The sequence below is a fragment of the Chenopodium album genome, chromosome 4, assembly GCF_948465745.1.
Source record: "Chenopodium album chromosome 4, dcCheAlbu1.1, whole genome shotgun sequence".
Classification (NCBI taxonomy): Eukaryota; Viridiplantae; Streptophyta; class Magnoliopsida; order Caryophyllales; family Amaranthaceae; genus Chenopodium; species Chenopodium album.
This window is the reverse complement of record NC_137837.1, coordinates 53381472-53408394: the sequence shown is the minus strand read 5'-3', so window position 1 is coordinate 53408394 and position 26923 is coordinate 53381472. Positions and strand designations below refer to the sequence as shown.

General features: G+C 40.1%; 1 long non-coding RNA gene across 2 annotated transcripts; it reads right to left on the bottom strand.

Moving 5' to 3' along the window:
• Positions 1-5638: 5638 nt before the first annotated feature.
• LOC145627001 (uncharacterized) lies at positions 5639-9362 on the bottom strand. 2 transcript variants are annotated; one of them, XR_014111250.1, is made up of 4 exons: positions 9149-9362; positions 8171-9008; positions 7663-7782; positions 5639-6145 (listed from the first exon to the last, which is right to left on the bottom strand). It is a non-coding gene; the product is annotated as an uncharacterized LOC145627001 (long non-coding RNA). The 2 variants fall into 2 exon arrangements; XR_014111249.1 differs by having other exon boundaries at positions 8171-9362.
• Positions 9363-26923: the final 17561 nt, after the last annotated feature.

Below are 26923 nucleotides of genomic sequence, written 5' to 3'. Positions count from 1 at the left end.
TAAGCTACAGGTTTAGGAGCACCTGGTAGCCGGGTCAAGAGCTTCATCATTTTCCGATTTTGGGCCTTGAGAACGACAACTTCCTTGGCCATGGGGGTAAGGCTTCCACCAGATAGATCCTCTTTATCCCGAGGTTCTTCCCTTTCGTCTTCTCCTTCAGATTCATCAGAGGAGACCAAGGTGAAATGGGGTATGTCACTAATCCTTACCCATCTCTTTTTGTTGCTTTTGATAGATTTGAGTTCCTTAGATAACCTCTCCAAGGATGATTGAGATTTGGCCTGGAGCCTTTCCAAGATTGCTTTAGACTCGGCCTCGAGCTTCTGGCTATTTTCCATGGAGGCTCTCAATTCTTCCCGCAATTGCTTGATTAACGCATTTTTATCCAGATTGGGATCGGGGCTTTCAGCCATGATGAGGGGTGGACAAATTGATCTAACAGTATCCCCACAGACGACGCTAAACTGTTTTGGTAAAAAAAAACTGAATACCAGGTTCAATTTGGTTCGCAATAGTTACAGCTAGATTAACTTGGCAAAACTGCTGAAATAGGTTTTAAGAAATGAACAGGAGAGAACCACAGATAGAGCAAAAGGGGAAGGGAAGAAGACACACGAGGTAATGACGCAGAAAACCCCAGGAATAAGGGTAAAAACTGTGGGTGGCTATGAGTCCACCAATCCACTAAGTGTATCAATTGAATCGATTACAATGTAGGTTACAGGTTGATACTAGAAAGACAATCTTGTAAAGAGAACACTATGATTGTACTTAATAATTAGGCTCAAGTATTTTGTAATGTCCTTTACAATGATTATGCTCCTATTTATATCCTATGGAATATCCAGGAAACCCTCAACGACTCTCTCCCTCAATCCCTTGGAATCCGGAATTGAGGGCCAAGGTTGTTCCTATTTTTTCTCCACGGCTCCATGTCTTTTCCTTTTGCATATGAATTGGTCTTCTTCAACGGTAAGGCTGCTTGAAGTGGTTCCTATTTTCTTGGAAGGAATCTTGGACCCTTTTCCACTTGGAGATTCTTAGGAATATTCCATAAAAATATCTTTGGCCTGCTCGGTACCTGAGTGCTAGCTGTACAGCCATCTTCGACCTATGCTATGCCAACCTGTAACCCGTAACCTAGCTTCCTGTAGAATATAAGAACTTAGGGTGAAATTTTAGGCACAACAAGTATCATGTTAGGATTGTGAGTTATGAATGAAGTGATGAATTAGTTGCATGTTTGGTTGATTATATACCTGGAATTGATGTTGGTTGAACTTGAATTATTATTCAAGCATGTGAATATGATATTTGAAGCATGATACAAGTTGAATGTATGTGAATCATGGAAGTATGTTTTATTTTCAAGTATCAAGCACTTGTGGAAAAATTTTCATTTGTAACACCCTATTTGTAACGGGCATGATAAATTTCGTTACAAAAAAAGTAATCGTAACGGGCAAAATATATAACCGTTACGGAAAAAGTCATTTGTAACGGGCAAATAATTGTCCGATATGAAAAGTTAATAATCGTAACGGGCAAATAAATGCACGTTACGAATAATTAATATTTGTAACGGACAAATATTAAGTTCGTTACTGACGAAGGGTCGGAACTAGGTCATTGAAACTAACCCCTACCCTAGGCCAAACAAAATTTGTAATCTCTCAACACACCCTTACACAAGTATAATGGTAAGTTGAGGGTCGAACCACTAAGGAACGATGGGCGATTATCTATTGCCTTAGTCAAGCTACTCCCAAATGGTAGGGTGTAGGTATGTAAACTAGGACAAGGATGACTAAACAACGAATTGAAATCAAGTATGTAAAACGCTAGGGCTAGGATCCACATGTAATTGTAACGGATTCAACTAATTGGGAGGTCAAAGTGACTAAGTCAAGCAATGTGAGGGAAGACCAATCATGCAATCAAAAGAGCGTATCAAGCTATTTTCCTAGAGGTCTAACTAGCGTCAACTACGATAAACTCTAGCTAGGAACGTTACAAGACACCTCCATCGTTAAATGCAAGCCACAAATCAATGGTCTGTATCAATGTGAACTTACAATGCAATCTAGTGCAATAATCAAAGTTAGCTACTCTTTAATTAATCACACACATGCACATGATCATCAACCAATTTAATCACATCATCAACTCCATCAATTTTCCCCAATTAGCATTAATCCATTACTCATACATGCTTCACCATTACCCTAGCAAGCAACCTACTCACTAGCCATTAAAATTAAGATCAAAACAACACTAAGCAACAAATTTATCATGATCAAATCAAATAAGCTAAAATCAAACACAAATCTATCAAACTAGAACAATCAACAAAAACAAATGAAATCAAACTAAAGATTAAACTATAGATTGAATTAAAGAAAAGGAATCCTTACAAACTTGATCAAAAATCAAAGGAAATGAAGAAATCTTCAATCATCAACAATCCACCATGAATTTCTCTCTCTAAAAACCTAGAGTTTCTCTCTCTAAAAACCCCTATAATTATGATCTAATTGTTCTATTCTAATCCTCTCTCTCTCTAAAAATAGAAGGAAAGACTATATAAAGAAAAGATACAAAAGAATAGTTAGTTAGATCGTCCCAAAAGAAACCCTGGAAGGTGCGGTCGCAACAAGGGAGAGGCACGGCCGCCGGAAAAAGGGTACGGAACAGGGACCTAGGCAGGCGCGCCCGCGCCAACCAGGTGCGCGACCGCACCACCCTCATGCGCGCTTGCACCTGGCTGCAGGGGGGCAATCCTCTTCTTCGTCCTAGATCATCCTCGTGCGCTTGTCTTGGTGATGATGATGAACACTAAGGTAGGCAGTCTTGAAATGGCCATTTTGGTGGGTTCATGCCAAAGATGATGCCCCCACCGCATGCATGCACCGATCTCTTGAACTCGCTTCTTGCATTCCTTTAAACTTGAGCTCCAAATGACAAGAAAGAGGCATCCAAAATGATGAGAAATATGAGAGGAAGGCTCGGGAATCCTCGGAACACGATCAAAACCTGAAAAATACACGAAAACAAGCAAATAAAAGGGAAAAAGACCAAATAAACAAATAAATGCACAAAGAAAGAAAACTAACTAAGGAAAACACAAACTAAAGAAATAAAGAACAAACTAAGGAAAACTAAAGAAAAGAGCTATAAAATGGCATGAAATTCATCCTAAAAGAAGCCAAATGAGTGCCATAAATGACACTCATCACATTCCCCCAAGCTAAACTTTTTCTCGTCCTCGAGAAAAATAAAGCAAGAAAGAATAAGGATGAAAGACTTATTCAAAAAGAAAAAGAAAGACTCAAAATGATAATATACACTAAGACTCACTGTCGTAGGAATCACAGTTGTTTTAAGCTACAACAAGCCATTTTAAACCCCTAGATCACCCTAGAGGACGAGTAATGCTCTCGTAAGGGTATCCTAAGAGTTTACCCATAACTCTCCCCCAACACTTAAGAGGCAAAACCATAAAAGGAAAAGAAAAAGGGAAAAGGGAAAACAAAACCTTTGCGAAATGGACTTACAAAGAGACTACATTGCAAATGAATGAAAATCTTTCTCAAGCAATCAAGGTATGCACATTCCAAGATATCCAAGGTTGATTGAAACATAAGGTATGCTAAGCATAGGAACTAGACATCACAATCCACGTTCATCCCAAACGATCTTACCGCGTTCTCCCCACTAGTCTCAAATCTCCCCTTAGTGAGCATCCCAATGATTCCTCGAAGGAATTGGAAGAAGAGATTTATTTAGGCTACTCGACAATCTTGACTATGCATCCCCTTTTCTTAGGCAATGACCCATGATTCCCCCCCCCCCAATAGTGACTCAACTTCTAGGTCGAAAGGGCTTTCCCAAAGGTTGTAACGTAAGGCATAAAGGGTGAAGGTAGGTTAAAATTTAAAATTTGGCAATTTTCCTAAATAGTGAAGCAAAAGGGTGATCAATCCTCAACATCACGATCAAGAAATCACCAAACAAAAACAACTACACTCCCAAGCTTATTCAAAGCTATATTCACAAGAAATATGTACATAAAGCGTAAACGCTTCTCCCCCAAGATTATTGTCCTCAATGCTTAGAAGGAGAAAAGAATACATCAAAATATTTTTGAATTTTTCACTTTTTCAATTTTTTTTTTCGTTTTGTTTTGTTTGCTATGCTCTGTCCTTGCCTCTTTCCAGCTTCGGACGGCTTTTTTAATGTTGCACTTATTTGTCCATGCCTTTTTTTTTTTAATTTAGGACGGCTTTTACTTATACACATTTTCCATTATTCACAAAGAAAACATAACACAAGCTTGCATCAAGGGAACCACATATCCCAACTTTTTCACCACAAACTCCATCAAGAATGATCAATTGCTTCACAAAAAACAAGAAAAGAAAGAAAATGAAACAAAAGGCCAAAGATCTAAAGATGTGGCTTGAAAAGAATGTAATAGGCTCAAATGGTTGCAAGAAGGCAAATGAAACCCAAAAACAAAGATGAAACAAACTATCCTAAAAATGAAAAATACCACCCGGAAAGGATGCCTTTGTCCTCCCTAGATAGCTCGGTCTCGGGTTAAAGAATCATAAATCAAGCTTTATAGATTAGGTCCGCAATAGTCAAGTATCCACGCCGCTCATACAAAATAGGTTGAAGGCTTGAAAAACAATGAACCTCACATGGATGTAGCAAAAACTCACTAGTGGAGTCAAATCGACTATAGGGAGCAACTACCAACATGCCACAAACAAGTAGAATCCGGCTTCATGATTCTCCTAGTTCAAACCAACTACCCTAGCATACACCTATCCTAGAGTCAACCAAGCATAGTCTCAAACCGTGCATACCTTTACTACCTAGGAAGAAACTCATTCAAAAGACAAAGTCCAATGTACAAAGTCCAATTCAAAAGGAAAACAAAAAGGGGTGAAAAACAAGCCTCAAAAGCATACCACAAACCAATACAAGAAGAAAGTAAATATAAGGGGAAAAAAAATAAAAGGAAAAGAAAAGAAAAGGAAAGCCATAGATAAAGGAAGAATAGGAAAAATTGATAAAGGAACTAGAAACACTAGTACAAAACTAACCTCAAGTAACACCAAAAAAATGTTACATAATGTGGTAAAAGTGTTATTATAGACAATAGGTAACACTTTTTTGGGTGATACATCCGCCCATGTTACCTAAGGTCATATGTAACACTTTGGGTAATGTATGGTAACACTTTTAAAAGTGTTATTATAAGCCCTCTTATGTAACACTTTTTCTATTATTAGTATCATTTTTAAAGTGTTACTTTTTATATCTTATGTAACACTTACTTATCTTTAGTAACATTTTTTATTATATAGTATCACTTTATCCGATATTATGTATCAATTTTTCGAACTAATGTAACACTTTGTTGATTATTAGGTAACATTTTTCTATCATGTTTTGACATATAACAACACTTATTTCGGCATTATGTATCACTTTTTACAAACTAATGTAACACCTTATTAATTAAAAGGTATCATTATTTATTTATTTATTATTATTATTATTAATTTAATTTTTTTATTATAAAAATAATATTAATATGTACAACAACTATGAATTACAAATTAACATATATGATAGCCAGCAATTTGGATCGATAAATTTCATAATTCTTACAAAAAAAAATCCATAAACACTAATTTTAATGTTTGGCCAAACAATAAAATAATACAACAAAAAGAAGATCAACTTCGATCTCTAACTTAGAAAAAGTAAGAAAATAAGGAAAACATCCGAATTTTAAAAACTAGTCAGCGACGTAAACAACATTAACAACAGCAGCTAGCTAACAGAAGCTAGCTACCAGCAGCTGTATGTAGCAGCAAACAACAGTGGCAGCAAACAATCGTAGCAGACGATACTAGTAGTGGCAATAACCAGCAATAGCAAAAGTCAGCAACAAACAGCACGTAGCAGCAACAAGCAGTAGCAGAAGTCAGCAACAGACATCAGTAGCAGCAAAAAAAAAAAGCGGTAACAGCAAAAACTATAGTATCAGCAGCAAAGCTACAGTTACAGTAAGTGCCTCTGGTAGCATCATCACTTGTTATCCCAATTCTTCATCTTGATCCATTTAAACCTGTGTGAAAGCATCATATATCAAACAACTAGAATCAAAATGAAATAAAACAATAGTAAGAGTTAGTGCTTTTTAAAAGAGAATATATATAGGCATAAACGTTAGAATGGGCTGCTATTGGGTTAGTGCCTACTGCATGTATACAAGTACAACAGGTGATGGACTAGAATTTATGGTGATCCAGTGTACAAGGTTGGAAACTAGTGTACTGTGCAAACAGATCAAGTGTAAAATGTGCCTACTTCACTATAGAAAGTCCTTAACTGTTTATGATTTGATACTTGTTTGAATTTTTACAGTGATCTTTCAACATGTATAGAGTATAAGTAACAAAAACACTGAGTTTTACGAGATTTTAAGATGTAACCAAACCCTTAGTTATACAAAGCATCTTCCATTAACTTTCTATGGCATTGCAAGGATAACGCGTGAAAACATGCTCTGATCAGAAGTATACACCAGAAAAAGTGATTTAACAAAGGTAATCAGTCTTGCTCTTTGTGCCTGGTTATATTGGAGTATCTAGGTTTAACAATGGAAATTGCCTTGTGAAATTTCTTCAAATATCAAGTTCAACCCCATCCTTGAAAAACCACATCTCAACAAGAAGTTGAAAAGGCAAGAACTTTTAATTCATACAAATTTGCTTTTGTTCCCTTACGGAGAGTTTACACACATAGTATATCACTTCTCAGTCCTAGTTTTAAAAATTTTTAATTTTTCAACCTCATGTATGTATGTCATCTCACATGGCTTGATTTTTTAAATAACATTACAATATTTCACAAAAGTTTTCACAAGTAACCGATCGTTGAAATTTACTTCACAAGTAAACTTTTAGTGTTGACTTATTCAACTACAATCTTGATTCTTTAAAATTACCAAGTGATATCATGCAACAAAACATACAAGAACAACTTGATAATACCAACAATAATAGAGCAACAAAGTCTAGGGGGGCAAAGTTTGTTAAAAGGATATGATTCTGTAATAATGATGTTAAATTTTAAAAATGTGAAAGAGATTTATGCACAAGCAAACAACAGTTTCGAGAGAGATTAGTTACACTCAGACATCATCAAAAGAAGCACATAATTTAGAAGAAAAACCATGAGTAAAAAAACAGCTTGTAAACACTTAACATTACCTTGGCATGATGGTAAACAAACAGGTTTTGGTGTGAGACAAACATAAGAATTATTGATGAAAATAATTCTGATACAATTCTATTCAAATACTTTACTCAAAATCTGCATTTGTGAGCATGCCAAGTAGACTGATATGCTCTTTAGTGATACCAAACAATCAAATGATTCAACTTAGCTAGTATGTTCTGCCCCCATGGCCCCACCTCTCCCTTAATTTGATTTTATATAGAATAACTCTCATTTTCTATTAAGTAGTGAAACTATCACCCACTTCGTGATTCATTTTAATGTCTTTTTGAAAGACTAAACTCATAGACATAAAAACTTAATGACAATACTTAAAAGAAAAGGTTTAAAGCAAAGTAAAACCTTCAATCCACTCCCAAGCTCGTCTTTGAGTTTTAAGGCCTCGAGAAACTTATTGTGCTCCTCTTCTATCCATTGCTTCCATTGCTTGGTTATTGTGTAAGGTTTTCGAGTCTTTAGCAGCTAAAAATAAAATAGGAATGTAGTATAAGATTCTTCTCACTCCGTACCATAGTAAAACATAAGTCAATATTATGAGTTTCATTCGTTTCGGAGCACAAAGAAAGAAGAAGCTAAAATAGAGATCAATGTATTCAATTTTAACCAAATGTTACAATTTAAACAAAACCTAAAAAAAAAACGCTTACATATTCAAATGAAAATTACAAAAATAAGTCAAAAGACCAATTAATTAAATTCCTCTTTAAAACCCTATTTTAAGAAGAACTTCACTACTTATGACTATTAGCTCAATAAACCATCTTAGAAGATCCTAAATTAACTAAATTTAAAAAGAAAACTAAGAATCCTAGACTATGAATTTGATATTCGATGATTGAAAAAAGCTTACCTCTTAAACAACTTCGACCCAATTTACCGTCAGATCGTTCAAGGGGCCCAAATAAGAATTGATGTGAAGTGGTGGCCCAGGCCGCATTGTGGTGGTGCACAATATGGTTAGAGGAGAGATCAAAACAGAGTATGTTCAGAATTGAGGAATGAGAAATTAATTTAATTACCAATATTATATAATAAATACCAGCCTAACAAAACTAGAATCAAATAAGCTAATATCCATAAAAGCTAATATCCATAATATAATGTATAGACTGGTATCTGATCAATATCTCACTCAAATTCATCCTTCAACAGAGTATACATAATTTCACAACAATCAAATAAGCTAATATCCATAATTAGAAATATTAGTTCAAAACTCAACCCATCAACAAGTTAAACTCCAACCCATAATCTTTTCATCTCAATTTCTTGATCAAGTCATTATTCAACAAAAGTGACCTTATTTTGCAGCAATACAACAATATACACTAATATTCATAATTGATTTCATCCCATAAGTAATGCAAGGTACCTAAAACAGAACCTAATTCATAAAACTGGAGAAGATAAGACATTCTTATCAAATTATTAAAGCTCAAATTAAAATCAAATAACCCTCTTACAGTTTCAAGCCAAAATAATTAATAGATGAGATTAAAAGATAGCTTCACAAATTTCAAATTTATAAGCCTAAATATAAAAGAAAACAAATCTACTTTCAATCCAAACCTAATAATTCGCTCATCCATTACGAGATGAAGTTCGTGCAGTTCAGGGGCCACTTTAGTTAGTCGTCGACAAGTTGATGCAATTATAATGGTTGAAGAAAAGAAAACCCCAACGACCATCTAGATTCAGAAATCGATCTTAGTACTTTAGGGTTTGTATGATAATCTATTATGAATGTCGGAGAGAGAAAATTAAATTCAATTAATTGACGATGAACCCTAGATTTTGAAACGGAAATCGATGATTTAAAATACTTTACCTCGTAAGCTGCTTCAAATCTTCATTCAAGGAGAAAGCTCATGTCTGCGGAGGATCGAAGAAAAGTTTGGAAGTCGCTTCAGAGAAAGATTAGAAAGTCGCTTCAATGAAGGTAAATTCAGAGCACAAGCTTTGATGATGAATTTAATGACTTGAAAATGGAGTTCTGAGTATATTAGAAACAGGATAATAAGAGAGAAAATGTTTTTTAGGGATGAATTTGGGGGAGGGTACAATAAGAAGTCAAATAGTCTGAACACTGTAAAAGTGAAGGAAGGTAGATAAGGATTTCTTGTCAATGGGCATCCTTATTTTCATGATCCTACTTTTAAGGAATTATAGGGATAGATAGATTCATAGATAATATAGATATCTTAAAGAAATAAGTAACACCTCTTAGCGTTACCATAAAATGTTACCAATGTTAAAAGTGTTACCTTAAAATGTTACTTATGTTAAAAGTGTTACATTGAGTGTTACATTCTAAAAAAATGTTACCAAAGTGTTACTTATAAATATAATAATTTTGCATTTTAAAAAATGTTACCAAAATATGTTACATAAAGTCAACTTTGTACTAGTGAAAGCAAGTTAAACACATGTATCCCAATCGACATACAAGTGATCGAATGACAACATCGTCAACAATCCCAAACACAATACATGTTAACAAGCAATCATCCTCGAACCGTTCAACTTCCCCTAAACTAAACCTAATCTAAGCATCCAAAGAAAATAAAGAGAAAAATTAGAAAGGTCTCACCGGGCTATCCACGCTTAGCATAATAAACAAAGGCGATAGAAAAACCCACCTTCGTTGCGCTCCAAAATCATTAGCATCATCAAAAAGCCATGGAGAACAAGAAAAAGCAAAAGAAGCTATAAACAAAGAAAAAGGTTAATAACTTCAAAACAAAAGAAAAAGATAATACAAAGTAAAACTAAACGAAGCTATCAAAAACACTAAACAACTAAGCAAAACTAAGCAAACAAAGACCAAAAAGGAAAGTAAAGAAAGACTAAGTAAAGAACTAAACAACTAACTAACTAAAAGACACTAGACTACAAGATTTGGATTCAAAGGGATTTGGATTCAAGGGTTTTGGATATAAGGGAGCTAGAAGCAATCAACATCATCGCAAAGAAAACATCACAACAACAATGGCAAAACAAGCTCATGGGACTAGCAACAAGCATCATCAAGACTAGAGACCAAGAAATGAAAACCATCATGCAAGAGGCAAATAGAATACAAGGTAAGAACAACAACAAATATTGGCAACCGAGATACAAATGAAGTTCCCTCAAGCTAAACATGAATAAATCTCAACATCCCAACAATACAAATCAAGCACATAAAACATAAGGGATGGAGGTAAAAGGCAAAAAAGTGAGGGAACTAAGACTCATCATTACCACCACCACTTGGCCTGACCTCATTGGAATCATTTTTGCCCATGTAGTCATCGAAGGTTGGGGGTGAGTAAGGAGCCCAACCTCCGGTGAATCCCTCGGCCCAACCATAATGCCCCTTGAAGTTATCTTGCTGCCAAGGGGTAAGAGGTGTGAATTGCTCGGGCAAGGCAAGCTCAAATGGATGGTTAGGGTGCACATAGGGGTAATTAGTGTCACCCCTATAGTCACACCCTCCGGGAGCACGGTAATCGTAGTTACCATGCTTGTCCGGGTAAGAACGAGGCTGGGTACCGGGCTCTAAAGGCCCTTGCAATTAAAGGATGCCCATGCAAAGGTAAAGGACCTTGCTGGGGTGGAAAGTAAGGATAGTTAATCGGGGGAGTGATGCTCCCTCGGTTAACCTCCGCATCATAGTGTTTTTGTTGTTGAATGAACATACCTTGTTGCATTTCGGAAATACCTCGCATTTGGGAGTAGAGGGCCTCAAAAAAATTTTGGTCATACATGCTGTAGAAGTCGCTCGAAGTGCGCCTACGTTAAAAGCATGTTGTGAATATGCTTGGCACTCATAGGAAGTGGGAATTGACATTACGATTAGGGACAAAGATTAGGGACAAATAAAGTAGGGAGCCGCCAACAAGTTTTTAAGGAACTTGTAAACCGTCCACGGATCATAAAAAGGCAACCGCGATAAGGGACAACGATAGGCAACAACGATTGACCCGTGAAGGTTACACCCCATTCATAATCCATGAGATTACTAACTCCATATGGTTCGGAACCACGAAAGGAGGATCGGGGATGATGGTACGAAGTGAGTCATGGAGTCACATTCGCCCGTATTGGCCTCTACTCGATTCTTATAGTGAAAAACATTCCTGTGATCTCAAAGGCATACAAACAATAATATTCAATTTGCTCCAAACTATTATTAAGCTAAATTGGTTGAATATTAATGCAACATATAATTCTAAAATATTGTGATCACTTGATTAAACAACAAGATTAAAAGGAACCTAAACCGGTTGTCCAAATTATCTTATTAGGCGTGATTTTCAATTACATATTCCCTTTCACATGCAATATTGTGATCAATAAATATAATAGAATCAATATAAACATAAAAAGAATCAATTTAATCATAATTCTAACAACAGAAAAATTGTTAGAAAAATAATAAAAGGAGCATAACTCTTACTTTGAATCTGTTTGCTTGCAACTACAAAATAATAAAACAAGTTAGTAACTTCAAGGAAATAATAAAACAACAATTAAATTAAATTAAATAAAAACAAAGTTAATTTTGGGGGCCAAACCCTAAACGATTCTACCTTTCACGCCTTGGTTTAAGGACAGAACCTCGAGTAAAATATGGACTCCTTTGAGTGCTTGAAGAGGGAATTTTGAAGTGAAAAGGGTAGGCTAGTGTTTAGGTTAAGAGCATAGAAGAGAGGAAAAATAAGAATAATAGAATTCTCCTCTTTTTCGTTCATCAGAAATGAGGGGGTATTTATAGGGAAATGTGCTGAGGGAGCACACGGAACCCTAAAATGATAAAAAACCCTAAAAAATATCCCGTGACACGGTCAGACTGTACCGTGACACGGTTAGACTGTACCGTCAAACGGTACAAGTTCCCGTGACACGGTCAGTCTTTGGAGTGTCGCGGGAAATTTTCAGAAAACGGAACGGAAAACGCGTTAAGGGTTTACGCGGAAAGGACACGGAACTCCCCGTGTCACGGCAGACCTCCCGTGTCACGGGAAGTCCCACCGTCAGACGGGAAGTGTTCCCGTGACACGGTCAAGCTTGACCGTGACACGGTCAATTCCAGTTCACTTTTCCGTCTAAATTCATTTTAAACCCTAATTTCATTCGGCTTTTTGAGTGCCGATTGATGATTACGGGCTTTTTTCTGACTTTTAATATTCGGGCTAAAATAAGAAAATAATAAATAAAATATTTGGGCCAAAAATAATAATAATAAAAGCTTAAAATTAATTAACAAATTAAAACTATGCTTTTACCAAACACCAAGACTGATCCATAGACCTTTCAACAATATGAATTTAATAAAATACGATATTTTAAGCACTCTCGGGATTAAATACTAAACCCGACCAATAGCGGCGGTGAAAGGTTATTTATCATCGGGCTTGGTTTTGGGGAGACATTTTTAGGTGTCTACAGAAGCCCCCACTTTGACTGAGTTTGTAGAAACGTCAGTTTCGAAAATGATAGTCAAAGTAGTCGATAGGGACGGAGAATGATTTAAGACGTTCTGCGATCCTAAATCACTCTGTATACGCCGATACCTGCAGAAAAATGTTAGTTCTACAGATAAAAGAGTAAAGGGATAGAATACATATCTGGCACCAGTGTGTCGGTGACAAACGAGTTTGGTATTTTCCTATACTTGAAGGAATCTACCGAGCGACATTGGTTGAAACGCTTTCCATGCTTGAGGAAAGCCGACTGAAGAGTTTGGTACCTTTCTAAGCCTGAAGAAAGCTACCGGATAATACTTTCCATGCCTGAGGAAAGTCGACGAATGAATTTGGTGTCATTCTATGCTTGAAGAATTCCACCGATAATGCCTTCCATACTTGAGGAAAGCCGACAAAGGAATTTTGTGGTTTTCTATACTTGAAGAAAAATCCACTGATGATGCTTTCCAAGCCTGAGGAAAGCCGACTTGGCGGTTTTCTATACTTGAAGAAAAATCCACCCATAACGCTTTCCAAGCCTGAGGAAAGCCGACTTGGCGGTTTTCTATACTTGAAGAAAAATCCACCGATAACGCTTTCCAAGCCTGAGGAAAGCCGACTTGGCGGTTTTCTATACTTGAAGAAAAATCCACCGATAACGCTTTCCAAGCCTGAGGAAAGCCGACGGTTGCTGAAAATTGATAAGTGTATGGTGGTTTGATTATCCCCGAACATGGGCTGTAAATGATTCACAATTTTAACCCGATTATCCGACCATATTAAATGTTTAAAATGCCGCAAAATAGGCTTTGACGCTTGCCAGGGGTAAAATGGTAATTTTAGTCCCCCTTAAACATCAGTTGGGATTTTCCGCGTAACTGTAGCGAAAAAACAATCACCCAATATACCCGGAAAGTCAGCCAAACTGGTCAAAAAGCTAAGAATATTCCCTGACCAGACTCGGATTTGCCGCGCCACGTCAGAAGGTTCCCGTGACACGGTCAGGGATTCCCGTCTGACGGGACTAGTATCCCGTGTCACGGGACACATATTTTCCTTTTTTCTTTTTTTTTTTTATTTTTATTTTCGCTGTTTGAATCAGTCAACAACGGCTCTTTTTTTTTGTCCTTTTCTGCCTTTAAATCCGCGTGCACCATTTTTTCATTTCACATTTCTTCTTGCTTTCACATTTGCTTTCACCATTCACCAATTTAGCTTCTCTCTTTCCAAAAGCTGCCGCGTCACGCCTGGCGTTAACCGCCGGCCGTTCGAAGCTCGCCGTGACACGGTAACGGCGACCGTGACACGGTAACGGCGACCGTGACACGGTAACGGCGACCGTGACACGGTAACGGCGACCGTGACACGGTTAGTCTCTCTCTTTTTTTTTTTTTTTTTCTTTTTTTTTTTCTTCACCTTTTTTGCTTTGCTGCGGCTGTTTGGCTACTGCGCTACTGCTGTTTCGTTGCTACTTCTGTCTCTGTTCCTGTGCTGCCGTCCAGTTCACCGGAGCCCCGTCAGCCTTGAAGGTTTGCCGTGACACGGTTAGTCTTGCCCGTGTCGCGGCAGTTGCGCTGGTGACCGGAACATATTTTCGAGTTTTGGAGTTCGAATTTCACCAATTTTGTTGTAATTCCTCGATCTTCTCCTCATTTTCGACTTTTTACACACATCCATGTAAGCTCCCTTTGATTTTTGCTTTGAATTTGCTTCACATTAACAATTTCATGACAAACCCTAAAAAAATCAATTTGGGGGTTTTTGATTTTGAAGCTTTATGTTGAAATTCTTGCCATGATTTTATTTGTATATGTGTACATGTGTGTTTGTGAGAAATTTGAGATAAAAATTGCATGACTTGATGGAGAATTGAGCAAATCACCATTTTTGGGTGCTACTTTGTGAAATAATGTTCATGCTTTGAAATGGTGAAAAAATAGTGATGAATCTTGTGAAATGATGTGTTGATGTATATGTACTATATTATCATGGAGAACATAGTATCATGCGGCTAGGAGCACTGTAGTATTAGTTTGTCATGGAGAAACTAAATACTATAATTTTTGCCAATTTTTAGCCTTGAGGTAAAAATTTAGCGTATAATTCAATAAACAATTAAATAACTCAGGAAATGATGTCGAGTATTATTTTGCAATTTAAAATGTTTAGGAAATGATGCTAAACATTTAGATTTTGATAAAATTTAGCATATAATTCAATAAACAACTAAATAGCTTAGGAAATGATGCTAAGTATTTAGATTATTATTTTGCAATTTAAAATGTTTAGGAAATGATGCTAAACATTTAGATTTTGATAAAATTTAGCATATAATTCAATAAACAACTAAATAGCTTAGGAAATGATGCTAAGTATTTAGATTTTATTATAAATATGCAATTTGAATTAAATGTTTAGGAAATGATGCTAAACATTTAGATTTTGACAATAGCATGCCTAGACGACGAGATTGCGACATTTCTACCCGCGGTCGGCGTCGGGCTTTTCGGGAGGACACTCCCACTGTCCCTGAGGGCGTGGACGACGACGTCTTGGAGTCCGAGCCTCGGACTTCTACGAGTAGGGGTAGGTGGGTTCCACCTCCCTGGACTCCAGACCAGTTGGTTTTCTGCCGTGAAAACCACGTTTCTCATCGTGCACTCTCCGGCATAGTCGATGGCACACTTCGCCAACATGGTTCCGGGGCCGGTGATTTGATCCCTCGACTTCACCAGGTCATTACGGAGGATCCTGCTACGAGCGCCCTATGGGAGTCGTCTGGCTTGGTCGATTTCTATGCGGCGATTGTAGGGTTTCGCAGCCCCCGGGGTTGCGGCGCGACGGTTGTTCGTGCGTTGTTGGAGTATTTTTGGGATACTACCAACACGTTTCACTTCGCCTGGGGGGAGATGACGGTGACCCCTTTAGACTTCAGCATGATCAGCGGGCTGCGCTTTACCGACCGGGCAGTAGGCCAGATGTCTGATCTATCCTGGACATCGGCTGAGGTAGCTGATTTGTTAGGTCCGATCGTTCAGCACATCAGGACTCGTCCGGTGTCACGAGGTGGTCCTAGGAGTGGACGATCGGAGTCGGCTTCAGTTCTTGCTCGCGGCTTCGATATGGAGGACACGACGGCCGAGCAGCGGGTGCGGATCTTCATCTTGATCCTGATCTCTATGACCCTCTCTCCTGACAGGAGTTCACGCGTGCTCCTCTGTTACCTCCCTTCTTTGGCCAGGATTCCCGAGATAGGATCCTACAGCTGGGCCAGTCTTGGATACGCGGATCTTCTTCTATCTCTACGTCATGGCTGTCGTCAGCTGAATGACGAGTCCCCTGTCACTGTTTACGGCCTGTGGAGAGTCGTAGAGGTGATGATCTTTTCCCTTTCTTGTTCCATTTCGGCTTTTCGATTCGTATGCTGAATGTTATTTTTGTTGCAGTTATGGTTCTATGAGTACTTCCCAGGCTTGGCTCCTCGCCGGCGTCAGGGAGTGGTCCATGACTTCCCCGTCGGGGCCAGCTGGCGTGACCGAGGAGAGTCACGGGTGGAGTCTGTTCCGGCGCTTCGTGGGGTACTACGCCGAGGCACCTCTTCCGTTGGCGTAAGGATTAGCTTTGTTGCGTTTTTTCCTTCTGATGTTGTTTCTGTCGTTTCACGCCTAACATTTTATGGTTTTCAGGTTCCCATTGATGTTCAGTATCGTCCTTGGGCCGGGATGACTGATCTGCCCGAGGCCCTACGTCTTTCAGTGTACCGTACCATTTTGGTTGGTACTGGGCGTTTCGTCTGGTATTTGGGGGAGCGAGTCGTCCGTCAGCATAGCGGCGATCGCTTTGTGGTGCCTTCTTCCCCGCCAGAGTCGATGCTGGACTCCCGCTTGATCAGAGAGGGTTGATCAACAGGGGAGAGCGCTACACTTTTCCGTGGCAGGAGCTTGTTCACATGGAGGGTGACTACGCGCGGGATTTGCTTCCCTCTCTGGCTCCTCCACCCCGTCTTCCGGAGGTATGATTTCGAGAATCTTCTTTACTAGTCTCTGTTTTAAATAGTCGAATAACTTGATTATTCGATCATATTTTCAGACGACCATTCACCCTGTGGGGAGGATTCAGATTCCTCCTCAGTCTGTCCGCTACCCTGGGCCGATCGGTATCACGGAGGATCATATTGCTGACGCGCCGGAGGGTTATAGACAGGCGCAGGAGCCAGTGCCTGAGGCTTTTGAGCCGGTGAGTTTTCTTCGACGTATTATCCACTCTTTTAATGCTGCTTATTACTGATTTTTCTTTGTTTTGTCCTCAGCCTAACCGCCCGGAGGTGATGGGAATTATGAAGCTGGTGGACGCGCTGAAGTATTGCATCATCAAGCTTCGGCGTGGTGCGAGTTGTCGGAGCTCTAGCGACGTCCTTGAGGTATCACTTATTACTTTTTCATTTCCACCATTTGTTTTGTTTTGCATCATTGACGCCTTTTGATTTTGTGTTTTTTTCAGGAGCGACGGAGGTCCCGCTCGCGCTCGAGGCCCAGAGGCTCGGACGAGGAGGAGCTTGGTCGTATTAGACGATCTCCTGAGGCTCACCGACGTTCTCAACGAGAGCCGCGGACTACTCAGCCGTTCCAGGAGGCTCAGTAGGGGCAGTCTTCTCAGCGTCCGTCATTTTCACAGCCTCCAGTTCCTGAGTTTGGGTCTCCTTTGGATCCTGGTTCATTCTCGGCCCCATTATCCGGGGTTCCTCCACCACTGTCGGGCCTATTCTCAGTTCCGCTATATGGGACGATGCCTTCGCCGACGATTCCAGTATCTTTGGGCCAGTCTACTCCGCTTTCCGGCTGGACGGGTCCTGCTTTGAGCTTGACTACTACTGGGCCTGCGGGGACTAGTAGGGACGCTACTCCCCGTACTCGGATGGTCGAGGGACTCTTTGGTTCGCCGTTTCCATACACACAGGGAGGTCCACATGCACAGGGACAAGATGAGACTGATTCTGATTCTAGAGATTTTTGACCGAGGGTTTATGTGCATACTGTGATAACACCTGATACATTTATGTATTACGACTCTTTGTACATTATTTACAGTTTATATATCTACTATTGTGTGTGTTAGTGTGTGTTTGAGACTCTTTGTGTGTGATTGTTTACTTAGTGATGACACGATGAAAGAAGACATAAGTGGAGTAATGGAGGGTACCGACCTTCCCCAAAAGAAAAGAAATAAAATTACTTCCCCAAAAGAAAAGAAAAGAAAAGAAATAAAGATAAAATGATGAATAAATGACTAAAAAAAATCTTCCCCAAAAAGAAAAATAAAAAATAAAAAAATAAAAACCATCGTAAAATAAAGATAAAAATAAAAAAATAAAAAGCATCGTAAAATAAAGATAAAAATAAAATAAAAAAAGGTGAGAATTTTATTAGGAATAGAACTCTCAGAAAAGACTGAAAAAACAAACGTTAAAGATAAGAAAATACAAAAAATCCGGATAGATACGGAAAAGATGAAACAAAAGCAGGCGCGTAAGGTGCCGTGACACGGCACTGTTCACCGTGTCACGGCAAGACCTGCCGTGTCACGGCAAAGGTTCCCGTGACACGGTGGAATTTCCCGTGTCACGGGAAGCTTATTATTCAGCAGATTGTTTCACGCGTGCGAAAAGATAAATTCTGGGCAGTTTCGAGCGCTTTTACTATAAAATAAGACCAGGTTATTCATGATATGCATAATTACGAAACACAAAATAATTTAGAATTTCATATTTCAATAATCATGTCTCAGAATTTTGATAATACATTACGCGACTGGTCTTATTCTTTGACCAATGCTGAAAAAAGAGAGTTAGAATTGTTTCATGTCAGGGGTTTGCTAGCCCTGCGACATGTAGCTATTGAACATGATTTTCTTAGGGCAGCATTAGATTATTGGAGTCCAGAAACGCACTGTTTCAAATTTGATTATGATGAAATTTGTCCTCTGCCGGAGGAATTTGGCGCAATTTTTGGATTTCCTGCTAGGAATCTTATAGCCATGCCTACCTTACGTGAATACTATTACCAAGACTTTGAACACCATCTGAATCTAACAGATCCAGATTTAAATAGAATTGTTTGTGGTAATGAAGTAGACATAGAAAAACTTGCGAACTTATATTTTAATCGCCCTGTCTCTGAGTCTTATCATGTGTATCGTAGAAGGGCATATATTTTTTGCATGTTTAGCAAGCTACTTTTTGCAAACGGTAGGGTAGGACATGCTTGTCTAGCATCTGTGCTTGAGCATGTAGAATCCGGAAGATCTCCTATGCCGACGTGTCTTGGAGAAACATTTCGTGGTTTAGACGAGGCAAAATCTGACCGGAAAGCCATCAGGAAGGGCTCTCTGGTACTATTACAGGTAAAAATACGCTCTGAATAGCCCCCGTGACACAAAACAGTCACCGTGTCACGGTCAGGTTCTGCCGTGACACGGTCAAAACTGCCGTGTCACGGGAATCTGCATTTTTTTTTTTTTTTTTTTTTGTTTGACGATTAATGGTCTTTTTTGTTTTCTTGTTTTGCAGATTTGGTTGATGGAGCGTTTGAAATTATTTGAAGCCCCCGATGACATTGAAAAATATGGCCCTAACGACTTAGTCCGTAGGAAGAAGAATTATTCTGCGAACATGTCGTATGAAGATTGGAAAAATTTCTTTGCAAAGAGAGAATTTTCCATTCGTTGGGTGGTGCCTTGGTGGAGGCTTACTAGGATGGTTGGCACGAATGAAACACCATATTGACGTGTTCCTAGTATCTCCAAATTGACCTTTTACTGTCCCTCTCGACTGATGCGGCAGTATGGACTTGAACAAGTAATTCCACGCTATAACGATAGTCCTCGTGAAGTATCGTTGCATGAAAGTAACGTTCACAAGTACGAGACTTATTGGATTGGAAGACCTTTGTGGACCGTTTCTGCAAGTGACCAAGCTCCTCCTCCCTTATCTAGTGCATACAAGGCATGGTTGAACCCTAGAAGCAAGAGGAAACGATTCGGATCACGCAAGTCTGATGTGAAGAGTCGTCTTGGAGATAAAAAAGCTCCTCTTAAAGATCGTCTAGGTCCGAGAACACAAGGAATTGAGTTTAAGACTCCTAAGATGCCAAGGAAGAAGACCTATGTGAAAGGAAAGGGTAAAGAAAAGATGGTGTATAGGGAAAAACAACCAAAAAAGTTCAAGAAAGGTGAAAGGGGCGAAAGCTCGACTAGGGGTGTGACGGTTCGGGCTACAAAAGACACACTAATGGTGAGGGCCGACCTAATTGAGCAAGAGAAGGATGTTCCTAAAGAGAATCGAGATTAGATCAATAGTGCTTTGCATTTTATTATTTAATTTTTATTTAAAATAAGGCGTATGATGCCAATATTGTAGTCGCATTTATTTTAATAATAATAGCGCATTTATTTCTTAAATAAAAATTACAATGACTTTTATATATTATCCGAGTCAAGGAGTCGGACGCAATGGAAGAACAAAGCTCGAACAGGAAATTCGCAATGAATGCGCCAATAAATAAAACGGGAAACCGAAAATCTGCCGTGTCACGGTCAAAAGCTCCCGTGACACGGTTAAAATTCCCGCGTCACGGCAAACCCTTTTTTTTTTTTTTTTTTTTTTTTTTTTTGCGCGACGTGGTACGGAATAGTTCTCCGTTAGACGGGAACAAATCCCGTGTCACGGGAGACCTCCCTATTCTTTTTGCTGTTCAGATGTTGCCGTGACACGGAATTTTCTCCCGTCAGACGGGAATTCTTCCCGTGTCGCGGCATATGTACCCTTTTTTTTTTTTTTTTTTTTTTTTTGATGATTTTGCCGTGACGCAATGTTGAACCGGGCACATATTAAATCAACGGAGGGAGTATTTTTTAATTTTAGTGTGGCCGGGCCCCCTTGAGGGGTTGCCTACGTATCCTAAAAAGGAATCAGGCCAGACGTAGCTCTATTGGGTCATGAACCCATGCGACTAGGCGTAGAACTTTTTGAGTTGATCCAAGTTGGTTAAATTATGGAAGCCGTTACCGTCCATGTCTACCAATTGTGCCGCTCCGCCGGACAGAATGGCTTTAACAATGTACGGTCCTGACCAGTTTGGTCTGAATTTTCCTCTTGGATCTAACACATTTTTGCGGAGGGCCTTAAGCACTAGGTCACCCTCTTTGATGTTCCTTGTCTTGACTTTTTTATTAAAATGTCGTGCCATACGCTGTTGGTAGGTTTGGACATGATGCAAAGCTGCCAAGCATTTTTCATCAAGCAAGACTAGTTCGTCGTATCTTGCTCTAATCCAGTCGACTTCATCTAGTTGGCTTTCCAATGCGATTCGGAGAGAAGGTATCTCGAGCTCGATTGGTTGTACCGCTTCGACGCCATAGACCAAGGAAAAAGGGGTAGCCCCTGTCGATGTACGGACAGAGGTTCGATAACCCCAAAGGGCGAAATGTAGCTTACTTGGCCAATCTTTATAATTTTCCGTCATCTTTTTGATGATGGTTTTCACGTTTTTGTTGGCCGATTCGACTGCTCCGTTTGTTTGTGGTCTATAAGGTGATGATCGATGATGTTTGATGTGATATTTCTGCAACAATTCCGCGCATTCGGCTTGGAAATGTGTTCCATTGTCACTGATCATCTCATGTGGTACCCCATAGCGGCATATAATATTTTTCTCAATGAATTGAGCTACATGTTTTGCCGTTAGCTTGGCATATGAGGCTGCCTCAACCCATTTGGTGAAATAATCGATTGCTACGAGAATGAATTCATGCCCCCCTTGTCCTGGTGGTGTGATTTTTCCAATGATGTCGATGCCCCAAGTGGAGAAAAGCCATGGAGAAGTATACGTGTAGAGAAGTGAAGGTGGAACATGCTGTAAGTTTGCATAGATTTGGCACTTCATACATTTCTTGACGTACTCGTGACAATCTCGCTCCATAGTAGTCCAATAGTAGCCTTGTCGTTGAATCTTTTGGACTAACATCTTTGCATTCATGTGAGTTCCACATATACCAGCATGAAGGTTTTCCATGGTTTTATGTGCTTCTTTTTTAGTTACACATAAGAGATTCCTTCCTGTTGCGGTTCTCTTATGGAGTTCTCCCCTGATGAGCACATACTGTGAGGCCAGGAGCCTCAAAGCACGGCGTGCCCTTTTATCAGTATTAGGAGGATACTCTGCTCTTGTCACATAATTGAGGATGTCTATATACCATGGTTCTTCATCTTCTTCTTGTTCATCATCAAGTGCATGAACATAAGCTGGTTCATATCTTCTCTCTATGGTAAGTGGCATTCTGATCGTGTCAGCTGGAATTCGCACCATTGATGCTAACTTAGCTAGTGCGTCGGCGAACTGGTTTTCTTCTCTTGGCAAATACGTATATTCCACTTCATCTAGTTGCTCCGTGAGAGTTTCCAGATGAGCTTGATACGTAGCGAGACTTCCATCTCTTAGAGATTTGGTTAATGATTAGTGAGGAGTCACCATAGATTCTGAGTTTCTTGATTCCCAAGGCGACAGCTGTTTCTAATCCCAAAATGCATGCTTCATATTCTGCGGCATTATTGGTGACATCAAAGTCGAGCTTCATGGAAATTGGGATGTGTTCTTCATTGGGCGATACAAGCAAGACTCCCACACCACATCCCTTTTGGTTTGAAGCTCCATCGAAATAGAGCGTCCAACTATCGTCTTCGGTCATGAGTAAATCTTCGTCAGGGAAATCGTACTCATCTTCTTCTTTTTCAGCTTCTTCTAGCGGAAAATCTGCTAAGAAGTCAGAAACTGCAGAACCTTTGATGGCCTTTTGTGGCATGAATCTCAAGTCAAATTGAGCTAGATTGACTATCCACCTTGATAATCTGCCGTTGAGTGTTGCTTTCTCGAACAGATATTTGAGAGGATCCATCTTAGATACGACATGCACTGTATGAGTGAGCATGTAATGTCTCAGTTTTTGTGCGGCCCATACAAGTGCGAGACACAATTTCTCGAGTGGCGTGTATCGCGTCTCATATCCTTGGAGTTTCTTGCTCAGGTAATAGATTGCATTCTCCTTGCTTTCGATCTCTTGTGCTAGCATCGCCCCCATCGTTTCTCTTGTGACCGTAAGGTAGAGTCGAAGAGGAAAGTCAGGTATTGCCGGCGCTAGCACGGGTGGGTTTGCCGAATACTCTTTGATTTTGTCGAAAGCCTTTTGGCAGTCATTATCCCATGTGACTGGGACATTCTTCTTAAGCTTCTTGAATATAGGTTCGCATATCGCTGTGAGCTTTGATATGAACCTACTTATGTACTGCAACCTTCCAATAAAACCTCGAATCTCCTTCTCATTTTTGGGCGGTGGCATGGCCATGATTGCTTTTACTTTTGAAGGATCTATTTCAATCCCTCGAGAACTGATCACATATCCAAGTAATTTGCCTGATGTGACTCCGAATGCACATTTTGCTGGATTTAATCTCATGTTGTACTTACGGAGTCTTGCAAAAAATTTGCGAAGTGCGACAATATGACCTGGGCGATCTTTAGACTTGACAATCATATCGTCGACATAGACCTCCACCTCTTTATGCATCATATCATGTAAGAGTGCTGTAGCTGCTCTTTGGTAGGTGGCACCCGCGTTTTTCAACCCGAATGGCATTACCGTATAGCAATATGTACCCCACTACGTGATGAATGTGGTCTTCTCCATGTCTTCTTCGGCCATCAGTACTTGATTATATCCGGCGTAACCATCCATGAATGACAGGAGTGCATGATTTGCTGTATTATCGACCAGAATGTCAATATGAGGTAGAGGGAACCCATCTTTTGGGCTTGCTTTATTGAGATCCCTGTAATCAACACACATTCTGACTCTTCCGTCCTTCTTTGGAACTGGGACCACATTTGCTATCCATTCCGGATACTTGGATACTCTGATGAAACCTGCGGCCAATTGCTTCCTGATTTCTTCTTTGATTTTGAGAGCCACATCTGGTTTCATTCGGCGCAGCTTTTGTTTGACCGGCTTCATACCTGGAATGAGTGGTATCGTATGCTGAGCTATATCCCTGTCAATTCCTGGCATATCTTGGTATGACCAAGCAAATACATCAACAAATTCACTAAGCAAGTTAATTAGCTCTTTGCGTTCATCTTGATTTAGTGTTAATCCGATTTTTACTTCTTTAATAATCGTATTATTGGAAATATTAACTGTTTCTGTATCTTCAATAACTGCTGTTTTATTTTCGTGTTCTTCCATTGCTTTTATTATTTCTTTGTCATTTTTATCATTAGCAAAGCAATATTGATCAGGGCTAGGGAAATGGCACACATCGTAAGCAAAGGTATTCATTTTATTGAATTCACTGGTTAAAACATCAAGAGAGGCAAGGTCAGCTGCGACCTCACCAGAATTATTAGGACTAGAAAGATAAGGCTCAACAAAAGACTCAGGGTTGGACTCTATAGCAGAAAGAGGGTCGGCCTCAAACTCTAAGGACTCATCTACAGACTTAGACTCAGACTCGGACTCGGATGATTCAGACTCATCAAACATAGGACCCTCGCCAGCGGTTATTTCCAACTTCTCTCCACTTGGCGTAGTGATCCTCAATGTCTTGCGCCATCCCCTTGAAATGTTGTCAGCTTGGACGATTAACTCGGAGGGATCAAACTCCTTGTTTGCTATGACCGCTTGAACGAGCTCAGAGCTATCATTGCAGACCGGCTTGGATTCATTTCTCTCCATTCCAAAAAGAAGATTAATTCCCAGATCATCAGAGTTCAGGTTGGCTGACTTCTCGACTGTGGAGAGTTCTTCATCGAGGAAGTCACAATCGAGGAATACTTCGAATCCTGGTTCACGGATCCCATCATGGACAAATGGCTCGGGGAATTCATAGCATGGGAAGTCTTCCCCTTCTTTGATGTACTGGCCGTTGAGAGTGAACGGATATGGATCCATGGCCATTTCTGTCTTCGTGATTCGAGCATTGTTGCGAGCCTTCAATTTCAAGGCGGCCCGTTTCAAGTCTTCCTTTGTTGGTTCGAATCCTAAGCCGAAAGTGTCTTTCTTGATTGCACCAGGATGGCCCCAAGATTTAGCCATTTTCTTCTTGAGCCCAAGGGTCATTCCAGGAAAGTGACCTTGCTTCTTCAGAATGGCGTTGATACTAGTGTTTGAATAGGGATCGAAGTCGAGATGACACTTTTCCTCTTCTTCGATCGCAAGAACATCATCTAAAGAAAAACCCCACAGATCTTCATCTTCCTCGTCGTGTTCAACATGGACGATAGGGGTATCAATGACTTGAATGCGCATAGGAGAAGCATCGATAGTAATCGGAATCCCTCCCACTATGGCTTTCACTTTCTGGTGGAGCGACGACGGAATCGCCTTTAGCTCATGAAGCCAAGGGCGTCCTAACAGCAAATTGAAAGAAGCCTTGATATCCACCACCTGAAACTTGGTGCGACGCTCAACGGTCCCAGTGGTTATATTCAGTATGATAGTACCCACGGCTTGACGGCGAGTATTATCGTAAGCGCGAATCCCCTGAGTGGAGGGAGTCAACTCTTCATTCTTTATACCCAACTTCTTTGCAGTACGGAGTGGGCACACATTGATTGCAGAGCCATTATCAACCAGGCTCATAGGAACATTCATCTGCCTACACACCACAGTGAGGTGTAAGGCCTTATTATGTTGATCCCCTTCCGGGGGTAGATCCTTATCAGAAAAGGAAATCAGATTGCTGGTACTCGGCAGCTCAGTAGTGAGGAAGTTGACCAGTCCTTGGGGAGTCATGTCGTCATCGACTCCTATCTTCACCAGAGCATTCATTACAGCCTTTCGATGCTCGTGGGAAGTGGCCAAAAGCTTCCATACATTCATCTCCACCTTGGTCTTTTGTAGCTGTTTGACCACATCACTATTCACAGGGTCGATGGGATCAACTATCGGATTTGATTGTGGTGGAGGTGGAGGTGGGTTAGGTTGTTGCAACCGTCCACTTCTAGTGAGAACCTTGACCTCAAGGTCCCCCCAAACATCTTCACTGGTGCCGAGAGACGAACAGGCTATATCTTTGAGATAGATATCTTCATCATCGCTATCCCAAATCCCATTCACTTCTTCAGTGCTTGAGATAAATACAACTTCTGGCAGAGGTTCATTCACAGGTTGAATGAGTATTGACGGATCAAAGGAGACTTCATCTCCCATGATAGCCAGAGCATCAGAAAGAGGACCTGTTTGAATGTTAGGCTTCTTGCCCCCCGGAGGGACAGGAAGTTGGTTAGCATCTATCAGATCTTGGATTGCGTCTTTCAGCCTCCAACACTTCTCAGTGTTATGACCCTTGCCTTGATGATACTTGCAATAAGCATTGGGGTCATAACTAGCGGTCCTATTCTCAGGTCGAGGTTCTGGGAATGGTCCAATTGGCATAATCAATCCCTTACTATGAAGACGGTCATAAGCAGCATCATAAGTCATTCCCAAAGGCGTATAAATCCTCCTTTGCCTTTGGAATTTTTGAGGAGGAGCATTAAGGGCCAGCACATCACTAATGTCGATGTTGTTGGTAGCATTATTGGGCTTAGAAGACGAAGAAGAAGGAGTGTCGTTCTTCTTGTTTTTCCAAGTGCTGCTGTTATTGTTGTTACCAACAGACTTCATCAGTTCATCTTCGATATTGATTCCAATATCGTATACAGCTTCAAAGGTACTTAAAGGCAGAAACTTCAAGTGTTGCTTGTATTTATGCGTCAGATTGGAAATGAACAAGCGAACCATTTCCTTCTCCTTGGGAGGGTCTACCAGGAGTGCAGCTGTTTCTCTCCACCTACTTAGGTAAGTAGTGAAGCCTTCATTCTCTTTCTGTTTGAGAATGGAGAGTTCACGTTCAGAAGTCTTGGCCTGAATGTTGCACTTGTATCGGTTCATAAAGCTTTCAGCAACATCTTCCCAGGTCGCGACATGCTTGGATTCTAGGGAATAGAACCACTGTTGACAGGCATGCTCTAAGGAAAGAGGAAACACCGTAGGGAAGAGTGTCACATCTACTCCCTTAAGAGCCATGGTTGCAGAAAAGGCCTTCAAATGGAACAACGGGTTAT